The 25,941-nt window shown below is 44.4% G+C and overlaps 1 protein-coding gene and 1 long non-coding RNA gene across 2 annotated transcripts in view; both read right to left on the bottom strand.

Annotated features, from left to right (window-relative positions):
• LOC135571201 (scavenger receptor cysteine-rich type 1 protein M130-like) overlaps window positions 1–25,941 on the bottom strand; it is a 105,789-nt gene that overhangs the window by 53,881 nt on the left and 25,967 nt on the right. The gene's annotated exons all lie outside the window — the stretch shown is intronic.
• On the bottom strand, window positions 13,901–16,092 carry LOC135571208 (uncharacterized). Its single transcript, XR_010463681.1, has 2 exons — window positions 15,450–16,092; window positions 13,901–14,640 (listed from the first exon to the last, which is right to left on the bottom strand). It is a non-coding gene; the product is annotated as an uncharacterized LOC135571208 (long non-coding RNA).

Genomic DNA, 25,941 nt, shown 5'->3' with positions numbered 1-25,941 from the left:
ACATCCATCACTAATTAATATCCATCACTAATTAACATCCATCACTAATTAATATCCATCACTAATTAACATCCATCACTAATTAATATCCATCACTAATTAATATCCATCACTAATTAATATCCAGAAACAAGTCTTCAATGTCTATAACCACATAAAAACAAGAGATCATCACTGAAATACCAAGAGATGAACAAAGAGAAAAGTCCCTTCATCCAGCTGGTCCTGAAGCTTAGTTCACAAACCACTACTAACCCAACAAAGCCTCAGGACAGAACTCAGACAGTCTGGCTGAAAGGCCTTATGGAGCCAAACAACGAGCCAAACTATCTGGAGCATCGGACTGATAGAGAACGGACCAAAAATGGAGTCAGCTGGTGAGATAGCCTTAGTGGAGCCGGCTGACTGAAGGGCATTAGTGGAGCCAGCAAAATGAGAGAATAGTGGAGCCATCTGGCTGAGAGGGCCTTAGTGAAACCATCCGACTGATTGAGAAAACGGCCCTAAAAATTGACAATTGTCAGACTGGTTGAGAGGGCCATATTGAGATTACAGAAGGCAGACTGAGAAAATAAATATAATGTGGAGCCCACTGGCTGTTGGGGAAATACCTGAGTGTGGATCCTGACCTCCTGACAAATGTACCAGCGTGTTGAGAGACACTCATATTTCCTAGCAGATCTGGCTGAGAGGGCCCCAAAATAATTGGAGCCAATGGTTGAGAGGGCCCTAGTGGAGCCAGCTGACTGAGATGGCCCAGTGGAGCCATGGCATGAGAGGGCCCTAGTGGACCAGCTGGCTGAGAGGGCCCTACACAGCCAGCTGGTTGAGAGGGCCTTAGTGGAGCCAGCTGGCTGAGAGGGCCATGACTGAGAGGGCCTTAGTGGAGCCAGCTGGCTGAGAGGGCCTTAGTGGAGCCAGCTGGCTGAGAGGGCCTTAGTGGAGCCGGCTGGCTGAGAGGGCCCTAGTGGAGCCCACTGGCTGAGAGGGCCCTAGTGGAGCCGGCTGGCTGAGAGGGCCTTAGAGTGTAGCCAGCTGGAGCCAGCGTGGCTGAGAGGGCCCTAGTGGAGCCGGCTGGCTGAGAGGGCCCTAGTGGAGCCAGCTGGCTGAGAGGGCCTTAGTGGAGCCAGCTGGCTGAGAGGGCCTTAGTGGAGCCGGCTGGCTGAGAGGGCCTTAGTGGAGCCGGCTGATGAGAGGGCCTTAGTGGAGCCGGCTGGCTGAGAGGGCCTTAGTGGAGCCAGCTGGCTGAGAGGGCCCTAGTGGAGCCGGCTGGCTGAGAGGGCCCTAGTGGAGCCCACTGGCTGAGAGGGCCTGGTGGCCAGCTGGATGGCTGAGAAGGCCTTAGTGGAGCCAGCGTGTTGAGAGATCCCTAGTGGAGCCATCTTCTGAGAGGGCCCTCCACAAATATCCCACCCTCACTTCCTCTGGTTGAGAGGGCTCTCCCCCTCCCTTCTCCCCTCCCTGAGAGGGCCTTTACTCTGGAGCCATGCTGCTCATCTCTCTCTCTCTCTCCTTCTGGAGCCTCTCTGACTGAGAGGGCCTTCAGTGGAGCCAGCTGGCTGAGAGGGGCCCTCTGCCCCCCTCCTCCACTATCCTCCTCTCTCTCAGTGGAGCCAGCTGGTTGAGAGGGCCCTCTCTCTCCAGCTGGTGAGAAGGCTTGACTCAGCTCATAGACCTCTGACTGAGAGGGCCTCCCTGGAGCCCTACTCTAACATAACACCAATATAATATATAATACAGCTCTCATTCATTTACATAGAGACAGATACAATCAATCATTGACACACGGCTATACAACAGAGGGCATGACACCATCACAACTTAACTGACATTAGTGCCTGTCCCCAGATGGACAGTTAGACTACAGTAAAGTGGATTTACTGGTGATCACATCATTGTCCTGCTTTGAGACACATTTTTACTGTCTGCTTCCAGTTGCATGTTATTTTACTAACCCTGCAAATTATAATATATCTTACAATATCAAATCATATCTCAATAACTGTCAGCCGTGTGATCAGATAACAGCATCATAGCCTCTGGTCCACAACAGGGTCACCAGTACCACTGCAGGTATCATATCTGCCTCTAACTTGGAGCAGGCAAGTCTACTGTCATGAAGAGAGGGAAGAGTGAGAGCCAGCTGGCTGAGAGGGCACTAGTGGAGTCGGCTGTCATGAGAGGGCCCTAGTGGAGCCAGCTGACTGTGAGGACCCTAGTTAGCCAGCTGGTATGATGTGACAAACTGTTAAGCAGATAAGATCAGTTAAACCCACCTAGTACAGGAAACACTGACTTAGAAAAACTCCACAGGAAACTGCTGTCAGAGCAGCTGGTTACACATAGTGTGTCCTATAATATCACCTCTAACTTTCTACTGCATGAGTTCACCTCTTATAGAATATTGGCTTAATGTTCCAGCACCTAAATATAAACAGTACCAGCACCCAAAATGAGTACTGATGAGGTCTCATGTTAGAGCAGGAGAAGGGGGATGTGGTGTAGAAGCTAGAGGTCTGTTACCCAAGTCAACTCAACAGGCCTGATGCTATATGTCAGGGCCAGGCTGACTGGACCAAGAGAGGAACAGGTTACTGGAGATGACCACTGGTGAGAAGTCAGTGACAAAAAAGATGAAGAGGAGACTGAGAAGAGGAGAGGAGGGAGAAGACTGAGAAGAAGAGAAGAGGGGGGAGAAAGAAGGAGAGGGGGAGATGGTTGAAAGGGAGAGGGGAGCCGGGGAGACTGAGAGGGCCTTAGTGGAGCCAGGGTTGAGAGGGAAGAGGAGGGGGAGAAGAGGAGAGGGGAGAAGAGGAGAGGGGGCTGAAGAGGGCCCTAGTGGAGCCAGAAGGTTGAAAGGGGGAGAAGAGGAGAGGGAGAGGGAAGAAGGGGAGAGAAGAGGAGCCGGCTGAGAAGAGGAGGGAGGGAGAAGACGGAGAAGAGGAGAGGGCCTTAGGGGAGAAGAGGAGAGAAGAGGAGAGGTTAATGATGGTGAGCCTGGCTGCCTTCGGCTCCGGGGGCAGGTGTGTGTAATGATGGTGAGCCTGGGGCATTCGGATCCAGGGTGGGGGAGAAGGTGTGTGTAATGATGGTGAGCCTTGATGGTGAGCCTGGCGCCTCTCCTCCAGGGATAAACCCTCCAGGTGTGTGTAATGATGGTGAGCCTGGCGCCCATCTTCTCCAGGGAGGGGGAGTGGGGGCAGGTGTGTGTAATGATGGTGAGCCTGGCCTCTTCTCAGGCTCCAGGGGGGAGCAGGTGTCAATGATGGTGAGCCTCGCCCTGTCCCTCCAGGGGGAAGGGGGGGAGCAGGTGTGTGTAATGATGGCGGTACACTGGGGTGAGCTCTCTCTCTCCATGAGTGTTGAACCTGGGGATCTTGACTCAGCTCATAGACCTCTATGATCTGAGCCTCCCTTCTCCTACTCTAACATAACACCAATATAATATATAATACATCATATATAGCCTCATTCATTTACATAGAGACAGATACAATCAATCATTGAGCACTGAATATACAACAGTCAGATGCATGACACCATCACAACTTAACTGAGCATTAGTGCCTGTCCCCAGATGGACAGTTAGACTGAGCAGTAAAGTACATTTACAGGTGATCACATCATTGTCCTGCTTTGAGACACATTTTTACTGATGGTGAGCCTTCCAGTTGCATGTTATTTTACTAACCCTGCAAATTATAAAATATCTTACAATATCAAAACATATCTCAGTAACTGTCACAAGTGTATATGTGTATAACAGCATCTGACCTGTGCGCCACAACAGGGTCATCAGTACCAGGCAGGTATCATGTCTGTCTCTAACTGGGGCTCCACTGACATACACAAGTCACTGTCATGTAGAGAGGACTGAAGACTGGGAACGGGAGGCTCAGGTATATGACTTCTATGTCATTCGGGTCTTTGATGTGAGATAAACTTGTTAGCAACTTATCTTGAGCAGTGGTTGAACACCTGGGGGGAGCAAACTGAAAAATCCACAGGAAACTGCTGACAGAGCAGCAACATTTCACATAGTGTGTATAATATCACCTCTAACTTTCTACTGCAGGAGTTCAACAGGTGTAGAATATTGAGCCTGGCGTTCCAGCACCAGGGAGAAACAGTGAGCAGGTGTGTGTAATGAGGTGAGCTGGCGCCTGAGGTCTCAGGGAGGGAGGAGGGGGGAAGTGGTGTAATGATGGTGAGGTCTGTTACCCAGGGAGGGAGGGGGTCAAAGGCCTGATGCTATATGGTCAGGGTCAGGCTGGGCTCCAGAGAGGGGGGTTAGGTGGTTATGATGACATCACTGGTGAGAAGGTGCAGTGATAAAATAATGTATATATTCTCTCTGGCGGTGAGCCTCCCTCTCTAGGGGCTAGGGGGGGGGGCAGGTGTGTGTAATGATGGTGAGCCTGGCGCCTTTAATTTATATTAAATGATGGTGAGCCTGGCGCCTTCGGCCCCAGGGGGGGGGGAAGGGGAGAGCAGGTGTGTGTAATGATGGTGAGCCTGGGGCCTTCGGAGGGGGGAGAAGGGGGGAGAAGGTGTGTAATGATGGTGAGCCTGGCGCCTTCGGGCTCCAGGGGGAGGGGGGGTGAGAGGTGAGTAATGATGGTGAGCCTGGCGCCTTCGGAGAGGGAGGGGAGGGGGGGGGAGCAGGTGTGTGTAATGATGGTGAGCCTGGCGCCTTCGGGCTCCAGGGGGGAGAGGGGGAGAAGGGAGAGTAATGATGGTGAGCCTGGCGCCTTCGGGCTCCAGGGAGGGGGAGAAGAGGGAGCAGGTTGTGTAATGATGGTGAGCCTGGCGAGGGCTCCAGGGGGGAGAAGGGGGAGAGGAGTGGAGGAGAGGGGTGTGTAATGATGGTGAGGCCTGGGCCTTCGGATGGGGAGAAGGGGAGAGGAGAGAAGGGAGAATGAGGTGAGCCTGGGGCCTTCTGGAAGGGAGGAGAAGGGGGAGAGGTGTGTGTAATGATGGTGAGCCTGGGGGGAAGGAGAAGGTGTGTGTAATGAGGGGGAGCCTGGCGCCTTCGGGCTCCAGGGGAGGGGAGAGGGGGAGAAGAGGTGAGCCTGGCGATGAGGAGAGGGGGTAGAAATGAGGGGGAGCAGGGGGGTGAGTAATGATGGTGAGCCTGGGGCCTTCGGGCTCTGGGGGGTGGAAGGGGGTGAGCAGGTGTGGGGGAGGTGCAGGATGGAGAGGAGATGGGGGAGGAGCCTGGGGCCTTCGGGCTCCAGGGAGGGGGAGGGGGAGAGGGGAGCAGGTGTGTGTAATAATGGTGAGCCTGGGGCCTTCAGGGAGAGGGGGGAGAGGGGAGCAGGTGTGTGAATGATGGTGAGCCTTGGGCCTTCGGGCTCCAGAGAGAGGGAGAGAGGGGGGAGGGTGTGTAATGATGGTGCAGGATGGAGAGTAATGGGAGAGCCTGGCGCCTTCGGGCTCCAGGGAGGGGCAGGGGTGAGTGAGGAGGGGGGAGCAGGGTGAAGAGGAGAGGGGCAGGATGGAGAGAAGGCCTGAGGAGAGGAGGGGAAGAAGGGAGAGAGAAGGGAGAAGAGGGGAGGGCAGGTGTGTGTAATGATGGTGCAGGATGGAGAGTAAGGGTGAGCCTGGGGCCTTCGGCTCCAGAAGGGGAGAGGGGGTGAGCAGGTGTGTGTAATGATGGTGAGCCTGGGGCCAGTTCTTCCATGGAATTGTTCAGCTTTGTTACTGTTTGTAATAAAGTCAAGTTGAAACAGGTTCTGGTTTTGGAAATGTTGATTCAATATCTTCCAAACAGTCAATATGTCTAAACTGCACAAACCTGAAATTAAGTTGTTTTCAAGTCCATTAACAACCTCCTGAAAATAAATTTTAAAACCTTCAACTAAAACCAAACGATGTTGGAACATTGCTGGGTATAGTCTTGCTTCCAACGAAAAAACACAAAGGATTGCAATGACATTTAGCTTGGGTGGTTCAGCCCAATGTCAAAACACAGCTTTAATGTGTCCAAATTAATAACCAAATGCAGAAACCATTTGTGATATTGAAAACCTAAACATAAAATGTACCATTCTTCCAAACATCTGCAACTAAATTCATGTTACTTAAACTAGCTTTGTGTACAGGGGAAACACTGTTGTCATGCTGAAACAGGAAAGTTACTGAGATCTTCTTCATTAGGCCATTCTACTGCCAAGAAACACTGTTGTTTTGACAAGTAGTTTGTCTGTTGAAACTGCACAACTGAAAAACACATGGAAATGGGAGATATATTTTAACACCTGGTTAGAGGAAACTGCAGAAGACAGTCAGCTGAAATTTTGGCCCAATTTAATTTGAAGGGGTGTCCAACAAAGGAACTATTGTATATATAGTTTTCATCACTCATCGATATCATGTTGAAATCTTTGGTCCAGGAGAATATCACCTGTGATGCTGTCTGTTAAAACCAGCTCAGAATATCACCTGTGATGCTGTCTGGTCCAGGAGAATATCACCTGGTTAGATGACTGTCTGGTCCAGGAGAATATCACCTGTGATGCTGTGATTCCAGTGGGTCCAGGAGAATATAACACCTGTGTTAGTCACTGTTCTGTTATATCATCCAGGAAATATCACTCTGTCAGGAGAATCAGAGCCTGGATGCTGTCAGTCAGGGTAATATCCCTGTTATGTCTGGTAAGAATCAGACTGTATAGGTCTGGTCCAGGTATTATTGGGGCAGCAGGGTAGATTCATAGAAATGTTATGTAAGGATCAGACTGTATAGGCTATATTACATGTATTTTAGTGTATTATTGGGGCAGCAGCATGTGTAAAATGTCCTATATACAATGTTAAAATATTACATGTATTTAGTGTATTATTGTGACATCATTAAAATACTTAGAATGTTTAAACATTCTCAGGACATCATTAAAATACTCCTTACTAAGAATGTTTAAACATTCTTCCATGGAATTGTTCAGCTTTGTTTAAACATTTTGTGACATCATTAAAATACTCCTTCTAGTTGTTTAAACATTCTACATTGTGACATCATTAAAATTTTACTACAATGAAATAGTTGATTCAATCATTTTCCACAACAGTGTTTAAACATTCTCATAAACATCATTAAAATACCCTGAAACAATGTTTTTTCTACATTGTGACATCATTAAAATACAACTGAAAATAAATATTTAAAACCTTCAACTTAAAACAAACTACATTGTGACATCATTAAAATACTCTTCTTTTCAATGTTTTTCAATGACATCATTAAAATACTTGGTGGTTTAAACATTCTAATGTGACATCATTAAAATACTCCTTTACAATGTGTCCAAATCAATTAAAAGAACATTCCATTTGTGACATCATTAAAAACCTAAACTATGTTTAAACATTCTACATTGTGACATCATTAAAATACTCATATTACAATGTTTAAACATTCACATTTTGACATCATTAAAATACCAGAAACACTGTTTTTTGACAAGTGACATCATTAAATCACTGATATCAATGTTTAAACATTCTACATTGTGACATCATTAAAATACTAACTACAATGTTTAAACAAACTACATGGAAATGGGAGATACAATGTTTAAACTTCTGGTTGTGACAACCTTAAAAGACAGTCAGCTACATTTTAAACATTCTACATTGTGACATCATTAAAATACATGTTGAAACTTTGTGTGATTTAAACATTCTACATTGTGATCACTGGTCATTAAAATACTCATTTTGATTCAACCAATACATGTTTAAACATTCATACATTTTCAATTCTACAGTGACATCATTAAAATACTCATACAATGTTAAAACATTCTACATTGTGACATCATTAAAATACTCCTTCTACAATGTTTAAACATTCTACATTGTGACATCATTAAAATACTCATTCTACAATGTTTAAACATTCTACATTGTGACATCATTAAAATACTCCTTCTACAATGTTTAAACATTCTACACTGTGACATCATTAAAATACTCCCACTACAATGTTTAAACATTCTACATTGTGACATCATTAAAATACTCCTTCTACAATGTTTAAACATTCTACATTGTGACATCATTAAAATACTCCTCCTACAATGTTTAAACATTCTACATTGTGACATCATTAAAATACTCCTTCTACAATGTTTAAACATTCTACATTGTGACATTAATTCATTGATATCATGAAACAACTCCTTCATTAATGTATTTTCTGATGTTTGATCAGAGATCTTTTATCAGAGTATCTCTTGTCACATTGATCACAGCTATAAGATTTCTCTCCTGTGTGTGTTCTCTGGTGTACAATCAGATGACTAGATGAAGTAAAACTCTTCCCACATTGATCACAGCTATAAGGTTTCTCTCCTGTGTGTGTTCTCTGGTGTTTAAACATTCTACATTGTGATACCAGGTTGCTTGACTGTAGTAAAACTCTTCCCACATTGTTCACAGCTATAAAAACTTTCTCTCCTGTGTGTGTTCTCTCTGGTGTATAATCTGAGGCTAGATGAAGTAAAACTCTTCCCACATTGATCACAGCTATAAGGTTTCTCTCCTGTGTGTGTTCTCTGGTGTACAATCTGATGGCTAGATGAAGTAAAACTCTTCCCACATTGATCACAGCTATAAGATTTCTCTCCTGTGTGTGTTCTCTGGTGTGATAACAGGCTGCTTGACTGAGTAAAACTCTTTCCACATTGATCTGGTGTGACAGCTATAAGATTTTTCTCTCATGTGTGTGTTCTCTGGTGTGATAACAGGCTGCTTGACTGAGTAAAACTCTTCCCACATTGATCACAGCTGTAAGATTTCTCTCCTGTGTGAATTCTCATGTGTACTTTTAGTTAATTTAATCTTAAGTAACTCTTCCCACAGTCAGAGCAGCAGTGAGATTTCTTCCCTGTTGGTCTCCACTGGTGTTTCTTGAGGTGTTCTGATCGGGAGGGACTCTTCTCTGCCTCGTCAGCTTCATGATGTTGTTGAGGCTCCCCAGAGGATCCACGATAGTCACGTCTCTCTCCTGTGTGAACAACAAGTCAGACAGATGGTTAAAGGCCCACAACAGCAGAAATCCACTGTAAAAGGTGATGCCAACAGCGTAGCCATGATGTTGTACAACAATTGATGTCTGTAATGAATGTTAAAATTATTTGACAATTGTCTTAAGACAGTCAAGTGAGCAACAATAGTCATATTTTGTCTGGTTTTCACATTAGTAGTAACATCGATGATTGTAGGCTAGAAATAAGTTATTACAGTTGCTGAACCCCTAAGCAGTGTGCCAGACAACCTTTGGTCACCAATATAGGCCCCTTTCTGTGTTTGCTAAATTAGGCGCTCGAGGGCAATGCACACGCAATTTGACCTACTGCAGAAACTCCTCCATGCTAATGTGGAAACCGCTAGTCATACCAATAGGACCATAGACCTACTGTAGGACCCATAACTTCCCCATAACAACAACAACATAGACCTACTGTAGACCTACTGTAGGACCCATAACTTCACCTAACAACAACATAGACCTACTGTAGACCCATAACTTCACCTAACAACATAGACCTACTGTAGGACCCATAACCATAACTTCACCTAACAACAACATAGACCTACTGTAGGACCCATAACTTCACCTAACAACAACATAGACCTACTGGACCCATAACTTCACCTAACAACAACATAGACCTACTGTAGGACCCATAACTTCACCTAACAACAACATAGACCTACTGTAGGACCCATAACAACAACATAGACCTCAACCACCTAACAACAACCTATAGACCTAACTGACCTAGGACCCATAACTTCACCTAACAACATAGACCTACTGTAGGACCCATAACTTCACCTAACAACAACATAGACCTACTGTAGGACCAACATAACTGTAGGACCCCTAACATACAACATAGACCTACTGTAGGACCCATAACTTCACCTAACAACAACATAGACCTACTGTAGGACCCATAACTTCACCTAACAACATAGACCTACTGTAGGACCCATAACTTCACCTAACAACATAGACCTACTGTAGGACCCATAACTTCACCTAACAAACATAGACCTAACATAGACCTACTGTAGGACCCATAACTTCACCTAACAACAACATAGACCTACTGTAGGACCCAACAACAACATAGACCTACTGTAGGACCCACCTAACAACATAGACCTACTGTAGGACCCATAACCACCTAACAACAACATAGACCTACTGTAGGACCCATACCAACATAGACCTACTGTCACCTAACAAATAACATAGACCTACTGTAGGACCCAACAACAACATAAGGACCCATTTTCCCTAACAACAACATAGACCTAGGATTATAAATCATTTAATATTTCAGGTGAAACATGGAAACTAAAATGTGTTTGTCATGACATTTCATAACCTGATCACCAGATAATTGTGTGAATAATCCCACTAGGCTCCTCTGTAATGTGTTGTCATTCTAAATGTCCCGAATGAAGGAAAATAGCTCTGTGTGTTGTACAATAGCCTATCCATTAAGTAACAGTTCTCTACACAAACAGAGTAACGAGACGCTACTGTAAATCAAGCAGTAACATTATAAACATATTTATAGTGTAGTGAATTCAGGGGGAAGTCCTGAGCTGAACTCAAACCTGGGTCTTAACCATGTTGAGGCTATACAGTGCTGATTTACATTGTTTCTAAACATTGGAGTAAAAAAAATCTTATTTGGGGTTCTGATGGGGTACAACAGTTGAACTAAGCTCATGAGGCATGTGTCATATTCTTCAAGAATCAATGGCTATAAATAATATAAATGTAGCAATTACATATTTCCCCTTTAACACCACACATCAGTTCAACAACTGCAGAGTTTGTGCCTCTGTTTTTAAGACAGTACTTACTAGTGTTAATCACGGCCCGGTTTCTCAAAACCATCTTATGGCCAAGTTCACCGTTAGAACCATAGGATGCCTTAAGATGCGTTGGGGAAACCGGGCCCAGATATCCAGGTTCCTCCTCTTCGCCCTCCTCCTCCTTTTTCGATGTGACAGTCATCTCCCCCTCTTTCACTCCACAAACTGCATCCTCCTCCTCTCTCCGCTTCCTCTTCTTTCACGGTAACAGCCTCCTCCTCTTTCACTCTGGACGAGTCTTCCTTTTCTTTCACTGAAACGTCTTTCTCTTCTTCTTTCACGGTAACAGTCTCACCCTCTACTTGTTTTTGTATTGTAACATCCTTCTCTTCCTCCTCCTCTTTCAGGAGTTCTTTCTCCGTCCAGAAGACCTCCTCTACTTTAGCAGGAGGAGAGCAGCTTAGTGAACTCATGGTCGGAGATGTTCGCTAGCTAGCATTAGCAACTAGCCTAGCTCTAAGCTAATTTAGCAAACCAGCTAGCTGACAAACCACGTAAATATATAATTAAATGGAGCAACACGTACATACGACAGAAGTGTGTTTAATACACAGCGACTAATATACACCAAAACAGTGTAAAGAGAGTGAATGTTGTAGCTACGTTTGCTAGAAAGCTACCGAGGTGTCTAACTGTTGTTGTTGAAGGAGCGTCCCGTCCACTAGATTATACGTCACACTGGCAGCGTCGCCTGAACCTAAAAGACGCACATCGCCATCTGCTGACTGGAGGGGCAACGCAGTTGAGGAACCAAAAGTTTATTTTTAATTTATTTCATTAAAGTTGATTATCATATTAATTAAGTCGTTCAAAGAAAAGCATGTGTTGATTGATTCGTTTTTAATGAGTGATAATTTAAAACAAACTCAAGACCCACTACATATTTACATTGAACCATAGTTCTGACATGGATCATTTTGACCCCAGAGGCATATCTTTTATCACAGCCAAAATGTGGTTTATTCATTCAACTTTGTCAATCAACTTGTTCTTAATACATCTAAATCCTGGTTTAGTGTTTCTGTATCAATAAGGACTTTTAACAAATTCAAATCCTTTGGAGTCATTTTGACTCCAGCCAAAAGCACCTTTGATAAATAGGACGTTTATTTCAAATCAGAATCAAATCACATTTTATTGGTCACATACACGTGTTTAGCAAATGTTATTGCAGGTGTAGCAAAATGCTTGTGTTTCTAGCTCCGACAGTGCAGTAATATCTAACAAGTAATATCTAATAATTTCACAACATATACCCAATACACACAAATCTAAGTATTTGAATGTAGGTTTCTCTGTAGACATGATCCATCCCACCAGAGGGTGGAGGGACACCTGTATCAGTGGTTTTGACCAGATAGACACCTGCAGACACACAGTATAGTGCCTCCCATGTTCTCTCCTAAGATTGGACTTTCTATACCACGTATCACCTGACTGTGTACAAAACTGCCAATGATAGAAACCTCTTCCAGTGGTATACAGTGTATTCATTAAGTATTCAGACCCCTTCACTTATTCCACATTTATTTACGTTACAGCTTCATTCTAAAATTTAATATGTTTTTCCCCTCATCAATCTACACACAATACCCCATAATAACAAACCAAAAACAGATTTGACATTTTTGCAAATGTATTTACTTAAGTATTCAGACCCTTTGCTATGAGACTCGAAAATGAGCTCAGATGCATCCTGATTCCATTGATCATCCTTGAGATGTTTCTACAACTTGATTGGAGTCCACCTGTGGTAAATTAAATCAATTAGACATGATTTGGAAAGGCACACACCTGTCTATATAAGGTCCCACAGTTTACAGTGCATGTCAGAGCAAAAACCAAGCCATGAGGTCAAAGGAAATGTCCGTAGAGCTCTGAGACAGGATTGTGTCGAGGCACAGATCTGTGGAAAGGTACCAAAAATGTCTGTAGCATTGACGTTCCCCATGAACACAATGGCCGCCATCATTCTTAAATGGAAGAAGTTTGGAACCACCAATACTCTTTCTAGAGCTGGCCACCCGGCCAAACTGAGACATCGGGGGAGAAGGGCCTTGGTCAGGGAGGTGAACAAGAACCCGATGTTCACTCTGACAGAGATCCAGATTTCCTCTGTGGAGACGGGAGAACCTTCCAGAAGGACAACCATCTCTGCAGCACTCCACCAATCAGGCCTTAATGTAGCAGTGATTAAATTGTCAACATTTATTTCAATGGACAATTCTGTGAACTGTTCTGTGAAAGGTGTTGGCTAGAGATTAATTGCTGGAGCTTGCAGAGATTTGTAGTCTTGCATGTTGTCTACTTTGATGCTAATTAGCATTTTCAAATCTGAGAGTAAAGAGAGACAAATATATTGATAAAAGTATTTGTATTTATTATGGATCCCCATTAGTTCCTGCCAAGGCAGCAGCTACTCTTCCTGGGGTTTATTATGGATCCACATTAGTTCCTGGATACCTTCCTGGGGTTTATTATGGATCCACATTAGCCCTGGCAGCAGCTACTCTTCCTGGGGTTTATTATGGATCCCCATTAGTTCCTGCCAAGGCAGCAGCTTCTTCCTGGGGTTTATTATGGATCCCCATTAGTTCCTGCCAAGGCAGCAGCTACTCTTCCTGGGGTTTATTATTTTTATTATGGATCCCCATTAGTTCCTGCCAAGGCAGCAGCAGGGGTTTATTATGGATCCACATTAGTTAAGGCAGCAGCTACTCTTCCTGGGGTTTATTATGGATCCCATTACTCTTCCTGGGGTCCAGCTAAAATAAAGGCAGTTATACCATTTTAAAAACATGACAATAAATTGACAACACACTGTGTCCTCAGTCACCTTGTCCCAGAGAGGTTTACATGGTTATCAAAACATCACACCAGGGTGAGTCTAAACAAAACACAGCCCTGTGGGGAAAATGAATGGAACCATCTCCCTGTTTGACCTCTAGTTGTTATGGATATTATGACTCTACAGAGACACACAGTGGACGTGTCAAAATATGTTCCATTGATAAATCACACTTTATTTAACCTCAATGTCATCTTGTGTTTACATGGCATTGTAGATTCTAGCTGTATATAGGATGTATTCTGGATGTTTTCAGTGTGTTTTCAACACTTTCAGACAATGGATTAATCACAATTAAAAATAGTGCACTAACATTACACAAAGTGAACTCAAGTCTGACAGCCCAAACAAACACACACATTCTCAGTCAGAAACACAAGTCAGAACACAGCCTCTCGATTCTCTCATGTGTTTTCAGGTTCTCTGACTGGGAAAATGTCTTTCCACAATGAGAGCAGTGGTATGTCTTCTCCTCCTGTGTATTTGTATGTATTCCTTCATGCTCTTTCAGGTACCTTAACCGGGTAAATCTCTCTCCACACTGGGAGCAGCGGTACATCTTCTTACCTGTGTGTGTCCTCTCATGCTTGTTCAGGTTTCCTACCTGGCCAAAACTCTTTCCACAATGGGAACATTGGAAAAGCTTTTCCCCTGTGTGTCCCCTCTCATGCGTTTGCAGGCTCCCTAACTGGGTAAACGTCATTCCACATTGGGAACAGTGGTAAGGCTTCTCTCCAGTGTGTATTCTCTTATGTGTTCTCAGGCTCCCTAACTGAGTAAAACTCTTTCCACACTGGGAGCAGTGATGTCGTCCTGCTGGTTTGGACGTCTCGGGTCTGGTTTCCCTGAAGGACTCTTCCTGCTGTCAGAAGGAGAGTCTGGTCTCTCTCCTGTCAAAGACAAACAGATGATTTAATTAAACAGAGACCTGAATGAAACCTCCACATGATAAAACTTCCTATGATGTATAATCTAGACTAGATACCTCAATCACCTGAAGTCACTTTTCACAAGTGTTATTAAAGCCACTACAAAATGCAGGTCTCTGTGTGGTTCTTAGTCAGAGAGGCCTATAGAATGGTCTAGAATGTCATTGTATGCTGTAGTGTTTACACCAGTCCAGCCTACGCTTGACACTCTAGCAATGATAAAGTACTTTATGATAACGTGGAAATTAAATAAACGATTTGGTATCATTTCTATTATGGAATATTGAATAAGTGTGCTTCAAACGGTTTGCTTGGAATGATTTGTAGCCATCGTCTGGACTACCTGTGCATGAGAGTCCATTCAACTCAGTTTCCCTACATGAAAAAAACGCCATTCCGTAAAGTGTATTCGCGCAAGCAAATTCAAATTAGGAAGAAACTGAAGAGCAGATGGCCTGACCGCGTTTTGCGACTGTCGGCTCACTTGACCGCAGTCAACGATGGGCTGGAAATCGCCTCCAGTTTAGTACAGTGGAATTGCCGTATTGAATGAAGGCAAGTCCATTTCGTGAGACATTTAAGTTGTGATTTTGGGTGCAAATCCATTGTTAACGTTTTGTTGTTGGCCAGCTTCTTGATGCTATTCACATCTTACAGTGTAGCTTTATCAATTCCTACATTAAAAAACGGCATTTAAGCTCAGAACTAGAGTAGAATGCCGTTTTAAAACCACGTATCAGTTCAACAACTATTTTCAAGACAGGACTTACTGGTGTTACTCAGATCTTCTGTCTCCTCCTCTTCTCCCCTCTCCTCCTCCTTCAATATGACAGTTATCTCTCCTTCATTCACTCCGAAAAAAGTATAATCGTTTTCTTCCTCTTCTTTCTGTGTAACAGCCTCACCCTCTACTTCTTCGTTTACTGTGACATCCTCCTCTTCATTCTCCTCTTTCACGACAACGTTCAGCCAAATACCTTCTTTCTCCTTCCAGCAGACCTCTTTTTTAGCAGGAGGGCAGCAGCTTGCTGAGCTCATGGTCGGGGATGTTAGCCAGCTAACCTAGCTAGTTAGCGACTAGCCTAGTGATAGGCTCATTTATCAAGCCAGCTACCGTTACCTGACTAAACGGAAATATGACATGAAATGGGGAAACTAGTTAAAAGACAGAATTATGTTCCAAATACAGAAGTAAATATAGACCGAAGCAGTCTGAACAGCTTGAACGTTTCCGCTAGGAAGCTACTGAGGTGGCTGACGAGATGTTGTTGAAGAAGCGTCCCGTCCACTACATTATACGTCACTCTGATAGCATCGCCTGAAAAACGCATATCGCCATCTGTTGACTGGAGTGGTTAACGCAGATAAATGTTTATTTTATTTCCAGACAAAAAGTGCATTTTTACATTTCTTTCATTAAATAATAATATAAGTCAGACAACTGCAGATTTGTAATAAGTATGAATTTAAAACCTACTCTTTACATTCTACCATCCCAACAGATGTTTATACTACAGTGAATATTAACCAATGAGGTGGGTCTTTCCACATTCTACCAACCCAACAGATGTTTCTACTACAGTGAATATTAACCAATGAGGTGGGTCTTTCCACATTCTCCCAACCCAACAGATGGTTCTACTACAGTGAATATTAACCAATGAGGTGGGTCTTTCCACATTCTACCAACCCAACAGATGTTTATACTATGAACACTTTCAGGTTAATTGAAGTTAAATTCCCAAAAAGCTAAAACAGGTTTGGTCATTATCAGGTATTGGAGCGTTGAAAGATGATGCACAACAACGGTTTCTTCCACAAAACCACGACTTCAATAACCACCGCGGTCAAAATAACTAAAGTAAGTCACCATCGAAAAAACTACCGCTACAATCGACCTGTTCGCAACACATGGGTATTGGATCTAACCTCATTGATCTATCAGTAAGCTATATTTACATGGGTATTGGATCTGACCTCATTGATCTGTCAGTAAGCTATGTTTACATGGGTATTGGGATCTGACCTCATTGATCTGTCAGTAAGCTATGTTTACATGGGTATTGGATCTGACCTCATTGATCTGTCAGTAAGCTATGTTTACATGGGTATTGGGATCTGACCTCATTGATCTGTCAGTAAGCTATGTTTACATGGGTATTGGATCTGACCTCATTGATCTGTCAGTAAGCTATGTTTACATGGGTATTGGATCTAACCTCACTGATCTGTCAGTAAGCTATGTTTACATGGGTATTGGATCTGACCTCATTGATCTGTCAGTAAGCTATGTTTACATGGGTATTGGATCTAACCTCATTGATCTGTCAGTAAGCTATGTTTACATGGGTATTGGGATCTGACCTCATTGATCCAGACAGTCCTCTGGGTAACCCCACTGTCTATAACACTCATCCAGACAGTCAGCTTGTTTGTGATAGTCACTGTGTACCACAAAACCTGTGTATGCGACAGTATTGGCTGATGGAGGCTATTTTCTAGGGTTGTAGATTGGAAGCTATCAGGGAATTCCTGTCCGTCAGCTTCCTGTATAGGTCTGTGCTAAAGCCACCAATCTCCCTCTTAATCATAATGTCCAGATAACTTGATTCATGCGCATCAAAGGTGAGGGTGAATTTCAGATGTCAGAAGTCACATTTAGGTGCCAGGTGTAACTGAGGCTATAGATGCTCCATATCCATTACTTTGAGTGTTTTATATAATACGACTTAATGTGTTTCTGTGTTGCAGGGGCAGTCAAGAAATGGAACAGCAAGGCCACAGAACATGATTTAAGAGGAGCTGTGGGAGACCACCTCAAGCCCCTGGTAGAGTCGGGGGTGGTGTTTATCACTCCACCACGCCTTCAGCAGGCTGGAGAAGTCAGATTGATACGGTTTTTCATACTAAGTGGGACTAAGATGTGTTGCTTTGCACATATTTCTTCATTGGTCATTGGGTTACAATATGTTCAAATCAAGCTTCATTTATACAGCACATTTCAGACATGGATGCAACACAATGGCTTCACAAAGAAAATAAACTGAAATATTTACAACAGAATAAAAAAAACGAAGAATAACTGAAAGATTAATGAGCACTGTAAAGAAATGTAATTGATTAATTGGATGCAATATCCAACCCAAAATATAAGCTTGTTTTTCTCCATCGTTTGCTGTTATGTTCCTCAGCAAGAAAACCAGAATTGTCCCTTAAATAGAAGAGGAAACTAACAAAGAGTCACTGACAACAACCACAACTAAACAGGTGGGGTTTTAGGAGGGGTTCTGAAAGACACTATGGGGGTGTCCACTGAAAGTTGTCTAGTAACAACAACTGGGACCTAAAAGACAGTTACTAAATCTACCCAAGAAGAGGCAAACAAAAGAGAAACCCACACCAAACTTAAAGACAGGAAGCAAACCAAAAAGGTGGTTAAAATAATTTATTACAATCAATACCATTCATACTATTACAAAATCATAATTCTCATTCATTCTTAATTAATTCTATTTACAAAAACATCAAACAAAAACAAACCTCAGGGGAGCATCGTCCCTCCCCGTCATACCTAACCAATACCTAACCCTTTCCCTATCTCCCCTTCCCTAATCTATCCCCTTACCAAACTCACTCTAACACTCCCAGCCCTAAACCCCCTTTCCACCTCTCCCGTGCCGCATGCTTCCCCCACTTCCTCTCCTCCCTCTTCATCCTCCCCTCAAATCACCTTCCACCCTTCTCACTATCCCTTCCACCCCCCAGTCTCTCCCTGTCTTGACTAAATTCTGCCTGGCTTCCCACAGTCCCTTTTTAAAGAGACTCATGAGAAGCCAGAGCAGAAACCTGTCCCTATCCGTTCCCTTTGCTCTCCCTACGCCTCTCTCTAGCCTAGCCCATGTCAAAAAAAAATCACTCCTAACCACACCTAGCATCACCCGTGCCCTAGCCCAGACTAGTCCGGCAAAGGCACAGTCCCAGAATGCATGGCGCACAGTCTCCTCCCTGCCACAAGAGGATCTTGGACAGGTGGGGGATTGCACCAAACTATACCGGTACAAGATGGAAAGTACCGGCAAACGCTTATGAAGGCTCAACCAATTCAGGTCCTTGAGCCTGTTGTCCAGGCCCCGCGCTCCCTCCCAGACCACTGACGAGATGCCCGCTACGGGCGCAGGACTCCCTGCCTGCCTGACTTCCTCGTACAGGTGCCTGTGGTCTAAACCTACTTGGGCAACTTCAACCTTTCCAGCCACTTGGCCGCATGACCAAAGTGCCACGGCAGCTGTTCCGCCCGAGGACCCGTGTTAGACCACACCATTACGCTTCTCGCCTGATACGAGAAGAACACGCGCAGGATGTAACCGGACGGGTGTATCACTGGCTGAGCAAGCTCCGTTAACAAGAAAGAAACAAAAATTGAGTCCAGCTTGAGGGGGAAATGTGGTACCCCCTACCTCCCTCCCCGATGGGACAGATCATGCGTTCCCTGGCGACCCACTCGCACCTGCCACTCCACATAAACTGAAACACAAGCCTCACTAGAGGCCTCCTCAGACAAGCCGGCAATGGGTAGATGTACGCCAAATACAAAAGAGACGGCAACACATCCACCTTTAGGACCAGGACTTTGCCCATAAAAGACAAATACCTAGCCTTCCACATTGCTAGCTTCCTCTGTACCACTGCGATACGCATGTTCCAGTTTAGCGTCGCTGAGCCGGAGGTCTCAAAATGAACCCCGAGAATCCTCAGGGCCCCTTCACAGAGAGATAACCCCCCAGGCACATCCGTTCTACCGCGCCATCTTCCGAAAAACTTGACGGAAGACTTTGCATGGTTCAGAACTGCTCCCGACGCTCGGGTAAAATCCCCAAAGATGGCAAGGGACCTTGTCAGGCACGAGTCCTTGCACAACAGCAAGGAAGTGTCGTTGGCGTACTGCGTCATCTTAACACGCAGCCCACCACTTCCAGGGATCAACAAGCCTTCCACCCCTGTGTCTGCCCTAATGGCAGCCCCCAGAGGCTCCATGTACAGTATGAAGAGGAGAGCCGAGAGTGGGCATCCCTGCCTGACCCCAGACGAGAGGTCAAAAACGTCACCTAAGTGACTATTTACACTAACTCGACACCCCGCTCCGACATATAAAGTACGGATCCATCCTATAAACTTCTCCCCAAATCCTAATCTACCTAACACCCTGAATAGAAAAGATCTATTCACGCGATCAAAAGCTTTCGCCTGATCTAGCGCTGCTACCATTAAAGGCAGCCCTCTATCTTCGACCCAAGATGGAATCCCTGATCAACTGTAGGTTCCATCTTATAGAGCGGCCCTCTACCCCGCGCGTCTGATCCTCGTGGACGACGTAGGGAAGGGCTGTGCGCAACCGGTCTGCTAAAACCTTTGCAAGAATCTTGTAATCTACGCACAGCATGGTCAATGGCCGCCAGTTGCCAAGGTCAGTTGCTTCCCCCTTCTTATAAAGAAGTGACAGCACACCAACAGCCATTGATCCCCCGGGACCCCGTCTCAAGGATGGCCTTCAAGACTTCGAGAACCACTGGTCCAAGTATACCCCAAAACTTGAGGTAAAACTCAGCCGGCAGCCCATCCATCCCAGGCACCTTCCCTTTTCCCATCCTCCTAAGAGCGCTCTCAACCTCTTCTAGTGAGATCTGGGCCTCCATCACGTCTCTAATGTCCTCTGGCAACCGCCGGGACAAGTGTTCTAAAACACGTTTCCCTGCTCTACATCTATTTCCCTTTCCTTAAATAAACCTTGGAAATGATCAGTTGTCACCCTGACCATTTCCTCTGGTTTACTTACTATACTACCATTTTCTTCCCTAACTCCATGCATTACCTTCCTACTCTGCCTGGCCCTAACCGACTTAAAGAACATAGCGGAACAAGTCTCATTATGTTCTAGAAAGCCACTATGCGCACGCTCCAGGAAAGCTCGAGCCTTCTGCTCCTGCAGCTCCCTGAGCTGCGCCTTTAGGGCTGCGAATCTCTCCCAGTCAATCGACCCGCCGAGGTTGCCTGCCTCGTACTCGAGTTCAATTAACCTTTGGATACGATCCACCTCCCTCCTTTCCTCCCTTTTTTTCCTTCTACAATATCCTATTATAAAAGCCCTAATCCTCACCTTAACTAAATCCCACCACTCTAACACCCCCTCGCACATGGACCGGAGGCCGTCAAGCCTCCGAAAGAAACAAAAAATGCGTCAACGAAAGCCTGCTCCTCCAGTATATCCCGATCTAACTTCCAGTACCCCCTACCGAAGAGGCAGACTGGCGACCCTACCTGCAGGAACACCCCGTCGTGATCCGTGAAGAAAACAGGCACCAGCCGCCCAGACAACTGACCCAAAGACCTGGATACAAAAATGTAGTCAAGCCTCCGCGCAACCCCCCCTGGAGTTGCGCCATGTAGGACTATATTAAAATCCCCTCCTACCATTGCCGGAGTAGTGTGCAGGCCACCATCAACCAGACCATGGCAAGCCATTAGCCCAGTGATGGCGCCTGCACTGCTATCACCACCTACCCCTAAATCTATATTAAAATCCCCTCCTATCACCAAGTGCCTGTTTGTAACACACAGGGGCGCCAGACAGTCCACCATCTCCCTCCTGTCTGCCGCCACCTGTGGCCCATACACCCCAATTAACCTATATCTAGCTTCTCTATACTTTACATCTATCCCCAAAACTCTACCCTGCATTATAACAAAAGTGTTCTCCACCTTAACCTCTCTATTCCCACACAGAATCCCTACTCCTGTTGAGTGCACCCCTCCTATGCCCCAAAAAGATCCCCCCTTATCCCACTCCCTCCTAAATCTACACACATCCCCACCATCCCTCAGGTGAACCTCCTGTAAAAAACAGAAATCAAACCCCACACCCTCTAAATAACAAAAAACCGCCCTCCTTTTAACATTATCCCTTAACCCCCTAACAGTTAGACTAAAAAAAGAAACAGAACTATTCATGTAATTATTAACAACAAATAAAACCCCAAAAACCAAAGAAAAAACAGGAGACTCACCCGATGCTCCCCTGGTCCATCTCCACCGGCGGGGACGTCCTCTCCTCTCCTGACGCCCCCCCGTCCTCCATCCCAACCCATGACCCAGGCAGTGTGTTGGGTCCTCCCTCCCCACCCACCATCCCCCCCCCTCCCTGTTTGCCTCGGGGCTGCATGTAGGGGACCCCATCTCCTCAAACAGGAGTTGGGATCCCTCTAGCAAACAGCCCACCGACCCCTCACTGGAGTCATCCACTAAAATGCAAGGGGCTGAGGCAAACAGGGAGGACAAATTACCCTCCCCCGCCACTCTCTTAGCCCCCTCCCCCTCCACACCCCCTCCCTCTCACTTCCTGCCAAGCTCCCCTCTTCATCCCTTTCTTCTTTGGTGAAGGAGGTAGCGGGGAGACACAACGTCCCATCCCCGTTAACTCCTCCACCAAATCCCTCATTTCGACCTCGAGGAAGCCTGGCAGGCTGTCCCCCACTCCTTCCCCCATCCCCCCCCCAACCTCCACTCCTCCCTCCTTCTCCTTCACTGTCCCCGTTCCCTCTTCCACTCCTTCTCGTACCACTGTCCCCTTCTCCCTCTTCTCTGCTCCTCCACGTTCTTCCACCTTCTTTTTAATCTCTCCTTCTTTTTCCTTCTTTCCATCTTCTCTCCTCTTTCTTTTCGCCTCTTCATTCTTCCCTTCTTCGTCCTTCTCCGTCTTTTCCCCTGTGCCATCCGTACAATCCGCGTGCGTCCTCTCTTTCCTCCCCCATCCCCCGCTCCCCCCCCCAGCTGCAGACGCGTATGACCTGTGACGAGCCGGGCAATCACGCCACAGGTGTGCTCTTGAGCCACACCCGTGGCAAGCCTTGGGCTCGTCACATTCCTTGGCCTCGTCCTCTTCCGACCCACAAAATCGACACCTCTTGGCGCTGCACGAGGCCAGGATATGGCCATAGGCCATACAACGCCTGCAAAATGGAGGCTGATGGGCCCCCTGTCAGCCCCCAGGGAGAACATCGCCGGAGGATGGAGGTAGCCATCCTCACTCTTCGGGGACTCCCTGAGTAACGCCTGGAAACCTCTTCTCCCGTCCCAGAAACCCAGGGAGTCCCTGAGGTACCTCGCTGAGGAGACATTGTCCATGTATCTCCCCAGAAAGGCCCTCACTTCTTCATCCTTCACATGCGGATTGTACATGTTTACGGTGACCACCCTGAAGTTGTTCTTTGCCAGGCTGGTCACCGCATAATGGCACAGGGGTCCTTTTTTTCCCGCTTCCTTTGCCATCTTCAATACGTCATCATGTTTCTCTTCCTTGTGAAATGTCACATCAAAACCTTTTTCATTTGGGTTGCCTTGGAGGCAGAGCACTTCCTTCACCTCTATCTTGAGGCATCCCATCAATATGGTCCTTCCAAAAGTTTCCCTGCCCCAAGACACCATCTCCTTTTCAGTCCATGAAAATCTTACGGTATTTGCTATACCAGTCCCCGGAACCCACCTGGTTTGCTTGTTTGGATTCATTTTTGTCTTCTTCAAAATAAGGCTCTCTTCAGTACGAAAACCTCAACCTGAAATTAAAACATCCTCAATAGGACGAAGGTGGAGCAACTAAAGGTGTTGACTCTCCACATCTATCAAGACGACTGGCATTCTGGGCCAGACACTCTTAAATAGCACCTGGACCAGCTCAGGTGAAACACCTTCACACTAACGAGATGGACAAGCCAGCACAGGTGTAACACAAACTTACTAAAATACTCCTACTACAATGTTAAAACATTCTACATTGTGACATCATTAAAATACTCCTACTACAATGTTAAAACATTCTACATTGTGACATCATTAAAATACTCCTTCTACAATGTTAAAACATTCTACATTGTGGCATCATTAAAATACTCCTTCTACAATGTTAAAACATTCTACATTGTGGCATCATTAAAATACTACAATGTTAAAACATTCTACATTGTGGCATCATTAAAATACAATGTTAAAACATTCTACATTGTGGCATCATTAAAATACTCCTACTACAATGTTAAAACATTCTACATTGTGACATCATTAAAATACTCCTTCTACAATGTTAAAACATTCTACATTGTGACATCATTAAAATACTCCTACTACAATGTTAAAACATTTTACATTGTGACATCATTAAAATACTCCTTCTACAATGTTTAAACATTCTACATTGTGACATCATTTCATTGATATCATGAAACAACTCCTTCATGTATGTATTTTCTGATGTAGAGTTTTGTTCCATCTAGCCATTTGACTTTACACCAGAGAACACACACAGGAGAGAAATCTTGTAGCTGTCCATATTGATACAGATACACTAAACCATGATTTAGATGTATTAAGAACAAATTGATTGACAAAGTCATGAATAATGGAATAAACCACATTTTGGCTGTGATAAAAGATATGCCTCTGGGGTCAAAATGATCCATGTCAGAACTATGGTTCAATGTAAATATGTAGTGGGTCTAGAGTTTGTTTTAAATTATCACTCATTATAAACGAATCAATCAACACATACTTCTCTTTGAACGACTTAATATAATATTACACTTTTATGAAATAAATGAAAATACACTTTTGGTTCCTCAACTGTGTTGCCCCTCCAGTCAGCAGATGACGATGTGTCTTTTTATGTTTTATTTAATATATAAAAAAAATTATTCAAAATACAGACCAACAATTGACATTATTTCATCATACAAAACAGAACTAGTATCAACTAGAAAATACTAAAACACACAAAATATCAATGAAGTAATAAAAAAATTACTATTTTAGTGAAATTGTTATCATTCTGAAAAAATCTATAATGATTCAGGAAAATGTTTTTTCTTGTTGTTATTCACTAGGGTTAATGTTTTAATAAAATATTTAAATTCAGTCAGAAAAATTTGTAATTTTGGTATAGAATTTTGGAATTTTTGTTTGTGTACAAAGTATTTGGCAACAAGAATAAAAAGAATCACAATCACTTCAGTGGTTTTGTTGTCATTGCAATAGTAACATATTATATCCTTCATGTTAAACATGGGCAGTGTTCATAATGGTAAATAAGTATCTTACAAGGTTTTCCCAAAATTCTGACACAAATGTACATCAAACAACAAGTGGGACAGATTCTCACCTTTTTCACAGAAAACACAGATATCATCAACAGCCACATGTGGACATCATAGAATTACATGGATATATCTGATGTAACATGTTAAAGTGCTCTTCCTTAACCTTGTTTGTTATACAGTATTTGTAAAGCCTTAACCAGGCATGTTTCCAGACAAGGTCAGGAATAAGAAGCAGGTTCCACAAACACTTTCCTCTCGGTGGAAGTTGGTTTTGTGAACGGAGAATTTGTCTTATATATTTATTACAACAAGATTTCTCAAGATTTCTCAAGTAAACCCAAAGATAAGATGGGTTTTCACCTTCCAATCTGAGTTCTGGATCAACTTTGTGATCATTACCAAAGATAAGATGGGTTTTCATTAGTGTAGTTAGACCCCTGGGAACGGCTCTGAGTTCTGGATCAACTTTGTGATCATTACCAAAGATAAGATGGGTTTTCATTAGTGTAGTTAGACCCCTGGGAACGGCTCTGAGTTCTGGATCAACTTTGTGATCATTACCAAAGATAAGATGGGTTTTCATTAGTGTAGTTAGACCCCTGGTTCTGGAAACGGCTCTGAGTTTTCTGGATCAACTTTTCTGGATCAACTTTGATCATTACCAAAGATAAGATGGGTTTTCATTAGTGTAGTTAGACCCCTGGGAACGGCTCTGAGTTCTGGATCAACTTTGTGATCATTACCAAAGATAAGATGGGTTTTCATTAGTGTAGTTAGACCCCTGGGAACGGCTCTGAGTTCTGGATCAACTTTGTGATCATTACCAAAGATAAGATGGGTTTTCATTAGTGTAGTTAGACCCCTGGGAACGGCCCTGAGTTCTGGATCAACTTTGTGATCATTACCAAAGATAAGATGGGTTTTCATTAGTGTAGTTAGACCTCTGGGAACGGCTCTGAGTTCTGGATCAACTTTGTGATCATTACCAAAGATAAGATGGGTTTTCATTAGTGTAGTTAGACCCCTGGGAACGGCTCTGACCACAGAAATAAACTCTCTGAAAGGAATTGGAAACTCTTTCAATGTTATAAATTGTTCATATGTGAGAATATTACCTCTGTTG

This window comes from Oncorhynchus nerka, unplaced genomic scaffold, assembly GCF_034236695.1.
Source record: "Oncorhynchus nerka isolate Pitt River unplaced genomic scaffold, Oner_Uvic_2.0 unplaced_scaffold_696, whole genome shotgun sequence".
Lineage (NCBI taxonomy): Eukaryota > Metazoa > Chordata > Actinopteri > Salmoniformes > Salmonidae > Oncorhynchus > Oncorhynchus nerka.
Note: the sequence above shows the minus strand (reverse complement) of the source record. Positions and strands in the feature narration are given on the sequence as shown.